This window comes from Panthera uncia, assembly GCF_023721935.1.
Source record: "Panthera uncia isolate 11264 chromosome A1 unlocalized genomic scaffold, Puncia_PCG_1.0 HiC_scaffold_16, whole genome shotgun sequence".
NCBI lineage: Eukaryota > Metazoa > Chordata > Mammalia > Carnivora > Felidae > Panthera > Panthera uncia.
In genome coordinates this window covers 12,280,861-12,285,675 of record NW_026057576.1, presented here as the reverse complement: position 1 = coordinate 12,285,675, position 4,815 = coordinate 12,280,861, and the positions used below count along the sequence as shown (strand labels likewise).

Below are 4,815 nucleotides of genomic sequence, written 5' to 3'. Positions count from 1 at the left end.
TACATTTTCAGGGTTATTTTTACCGCAAAGGTCACCGATTGTAATTGGTTGCAGTACTTTTGTATGGCACACTTTTGTTTGAAGTTGGTAAGAGGCTGTTAAGTGAAAAATCATTTTGGGAGAATCTAAGTGGAGTTGTAAATGTCTTTACAAGATAAACTGCCTCCATAGCAATGAACTGCAATGATTCTACATGTTATTTGAAACATGGAAATGTCACAATTCTTCCCTTTGCAAAGCTATCCCGAAATCAGCAACAATTAGTATGGTTGTTAAAAAAAAGGTGACTTTACTGATATTAAGAATTCAATGCCACACTAGAATCAAGTTTATTATCACTGTTCTAATACATCTTGAAATTAACATGCAGCCTTTAAATGGTGTGTGTTGTTTGTATGTTAATACGTTGTTAAGTATTGTATGATCTGTTCAAATACGTTTCTTAAGTAATATGAGGGGGAAAACAGGTTTGGCTACTTTAAGAAGTCATTGTAGGACTTGTTTATGAAAATGAAATATCACTAACTAGGGGAAAGTTATTTAAAGGGACATAACATGATTGTTGCCAAATAACCTCCCTTGATTGGAGGAAAATCATGACAGGGAATCATGCTGCAGACAGAAACATAACACATCTCATTTTCTTTCTTCTCTCCTTGTTTTAGGCTAAAGGGAAAGAACAAGGAGTTTCTCTATCCTCAGAGCTGCCTGGAACTCATATGGAGTCTAGAGTCACATAAAGAAGCCAAGGGATAAGCAGAAACACATTCAGAGATGAGCAACCAGAAGGACATGAGACTGGACACCAAGTCACAGGATGTCTAGTTTGGAGAGGGGGCAACTAGGGAAAAATACAATAACTAATTTAAATATTTGGAGTTCTTTCTTTAAAATTCATTTTACTTAAACTAAAACCAAAAACAGTTCACCTGTTTCCACCCCCCATCCCTCCCACCCTCTGCTTCTAGGAACCACCAACCTGTTCTCTGTATCTATGAGCTTGGTTTGGTTTTTAAAAATGTTTTTTTAGATTACACATATAAGAGAAATCATATGGCATTTGTCTTTGTCTGACTTATTTCACTTAGCCTAATGCCTTCAAGGTCCATCCATGTTGTCACAAAATGGCAAGATTTCAATTATTTATGGCTGAATAATATTCCATGGTATCTATATACCACAATTTCTTGCTCTATAATGTAGAATGTGTCTTTAAATGTGTTTGTGCAGGGACAGAAAGCAACATTTACCCACATCTGGGCAAGCATCTGAAGGTAGCACCCTGCCCAAACTGCAGGCAATGGACTTCTGGCCTTCTCCTGCATATTATTATTCCCTTGATTTTCTTGTGGGGGACTTTGCTCCCTCAGGTTTCTCCCCTGGGTCTTTTCCCCTTTTTTTAAAATACAAGTAACACAATTAGACAGAAGTAAGTCTTATTTGGTCATCATTATATAAAGGATGCTATTTGCTTGGTCTATAGGAATCTTTATTATTTATTTCAAACTGTAAATATATACATCTATGTGTGTGTGTGTATGTATATATATGTTTATGATTTAATTCATGTTCCTTCGAGGGAAAAATTGGAATATGTAGAAAATAGAAATTATCCATAGTCCTGCTACTCAATCACTACTAAAATTATGCTCCTTTTCCTCATGACTTTTCTGAGTATTTTTAAATTTTTTTTAATGTTTATTTATTTTTGAGAGAGAGAGACAACGTGTGAGCAGAGGAGGGACAGAGAGAGAGGGAGACACAGAATTTGAAGCAGGCTTCAGGCTCTAAGCTGTCAGCACAGGGCCCAGCATGGAGCTTGAACCCATGAACTATGAGATCATGACCTGAGCCAAAGTTAGACGCTCAAATAACTGAGCCACCCAGGTGCCCCTTTTCTGAGTATTTTTGTAAAGTTCTAATCTTTGTACATAGTCACTTTTATAAGCAGTTCTCCTCACTCATTAAAACAAAGATTTTTATGTTCTTAAAAATACTTTAAAATCTTTAATGATTTTATAGCTTTCTATTATAATATTATTTAACTATTTTATCATTTTGGGGCATTGAGAGTGATTATCAACTGTCCCTGTTGTCAATATGTTGGGTTAATCTGTTATTAACCCATCTGGGGTTTTTTGTTTGTTTTTGATTTTTTTTTTCCCTGAAAATTCTCACTTTGCTCCATGACCTCTCTTTTGGTCATTTAGGCTTTGCCTCAGGGAAAGGACAAGAGGGAAAATGAAAAGAGTCCACACTCAGCTCCCGAGATTTAAGGTAGACTTCTGCAACTTGCAGCAAAGATGAACAAAAAGTTACCTTTGAGCCTTAAAAGCCTGACTTTTGAGTGTCAAATAAAATCATGATGTTTGTGGTATTTATACCATATACAATAAATTTGAAAGCATGTGAGATTAGCCAAAACAGTTTAGAAGGGATAAAAACATACAAGAGAGAAGTCTGAGACATGAGGGTAGAGCCATGGAGTTAGATGGTGTGGGTCTCTGAAAAGAGATCCTGCCCTCTGACCATCATCACCAGAGCCAAAACTCTTGGGAGAGGGTGAGGGCAACGAACCCCAGATAGGTTTGGGGCTTTGAGTGAAGAGGAGACCAGTGCCCCACTTCCTGACTAGAGACTAGGCAAGAGGCAAGTCTTATAGAGGGCTCTACCTCAGCAAGATGACAGTGGGTAGAGATGATGCCATGGGGGGGGGGGGGGGGGGGGCGGTCTATAGGGAGACACCTAAGAAAGCTCCACAGAGTTTCCTTTGGCCACATTGTAGAAGAGAAGAAGAGCTTAATTTTGCCTGTGCCCCACTGAGGCATGGAGTCATTAAAAGAGAGCTCACGCTCTCATTAAAAGACATCTTAATGACATCTTATTAATGTCTTAAGAGACATCTGTCTTAAGATGTCTTAAGAGATATCTGTCTTAATGTTGGGATTAATGACTGAAAGGTGTGCCAGTAGAGTATAGCAACTAGACCAATGAGAACCCAGATGCCTCGGCAGATGGTGCAGTGGAAAAGTCACGGAGCCCAAGGATCAGTTAGAATAGTGTACATCACCAGATGCCAACTTGGGTAGAGAATATCCCAGGTGCACCCTTTTCTTCATGCATTGATGTAATGTAACTTCTTCACAATTGAGATGTAATCTCAGAAGGGGGAATCCTGAATTTACTGAGAAAACCATAATTTAACTCAGTCTATCCTGAATTGCCTAAGATTAACTATCCAAGTAGAATACGGAGCTCAACAACGTTAATTTTAGTTGGATAAAAATTATTACATTTTTGCATACCCAAATCTTACACCACACTTCACCACTCGCTGATTTGCAGCAGTAAGAACTTGAATGCCTTTGTATCTGGTTTTAGTCATTTACCTTCATACTCATTTATTCCTTCAATGAAATTTTTGAACACCTATTTTCTAGGCACTATACTAGCCACTAAGGTTAGAGCATGGAACAAAACAGATATAGCTCCTCTCTGTTTTCATTGACTTCCAGTTAGGAAGACTGACAATGGAGAAGTTATTACAACAAAGTAATGTGGCCCTTTTGACAAAGGAGGGGTACTGACCTGGTCTTCTTTAGGCAAAGCATGAGAGACTCAAAATCCCAAAGAATTAACAGACATAAGTCAGAGAATAGTATCCTAGTATCCTTTGGAAGAAAACAGCTTATCCAAAATGTCAGGGATCAGAGAGAGAAGGATGATATGGCCATACATTAACAACCATGCACTTAGCATTTGAGAATGTATCTTGTGTGTCTTATAAACGGATTTTCAAGCACCATGTTGCTACAGTTTAAATAAAAAGGTAGGACTAAGGGCTAGAATTAGAAAAATAAATTCTGTGAAAAATACACCCTCTGTATTTGATAACCTACCACTTTTATTTCCACTTAAATCAGTAAATAGATACTTCATTTTTCCATGACTGGAAAAGAGACAGATAATTGCCTACCTCAATATTAATTTTCTACTTTTTCTCTGATTGTAAAAAAGGATTTTACTCAGTACAGTCATATCCTCAGCTTTTCTCCAATTTCAGATGTGACCAGGGAAATAAATTCTGGTCATCTAGAAATAAGCAAAAGTATAGGAGGTACCTTCAGGAAATCTTCTTAAGTTCCCTTCACTCTGCTGCCATCCTAGAGTGCAAGCATGATATATGGATCTCCAGCTGTCATCTTGAAACATGAGGACAACACTTGTACTGCAAGATTTGTGGAGTGAAGAGTGAGAAGGATCTTGGTTACCAATGGTTTTGTAAAAGCCACCAGACTAGCTTCAAAATTGCTTTTACATGAGAGAAATAAACTTCTCTCATATTTGATATATGTTATTTATCAGGGATATCATATAGGTAGCCAAGCCTAATCCTACCTAATACAGTGTGGTAAGGAGCTGATTTAGGATAGCTGAGAAATATTCTAAATCTGTGGCAAAGGTCCAAAACAAAAATCAGAAAACTCTAAGGCTTAAAAGAAATGTAGAAGTCGTTATGTCCAACCGTTTCATTTTGTTTAACCTGATCATTATCACTCTCAGGGTTCAGGCTGTTCATCCTCCTCATTGATAAGATGTCTTAAGTCTAATAAGCTTCTTGAACAGTATGATCTGGTTCCTTCTACTCACCATCCTTATTTCCTAACATTGAAATTATGCTTTAAAAAAAATGAAGGAAGGAAGGAAGGGAGTGGGAGAGAGGGAGAGGGGGTGGAAGAGGGAGAGAGGGAATGAGGAAAGGAGGGAGAGAAAGAAAGAAAGAAAGAAAGAAAGAAAGAAAGAAAGAAAGAAAGA

At 37.7% G+C, this 4,815-nt stretch overlaps 1 protein-coding gene across 1 annotated transcript in view; it reads right to left on the bottom strand.

The window, feature by feature from the left end:
• Positions 1-4,061: 4,061 nt before the first annotated feature.
• The window catches only part of RFC3 (replication factor C subunit 3), a 49,903-nt gene continuing 49,149 nt past the window's right edge, over positions 4,062-4,815 (bottom strand). Inside the window, exon 10 of the transcript XR_007461072.1 lies at positions 4,062-4,228. The gene's annotated coding sequence lies outside the window, so the exon portion shown is untranslated. The remainder of the gene's footprint in view (positions 4,229-4,815) is intronic.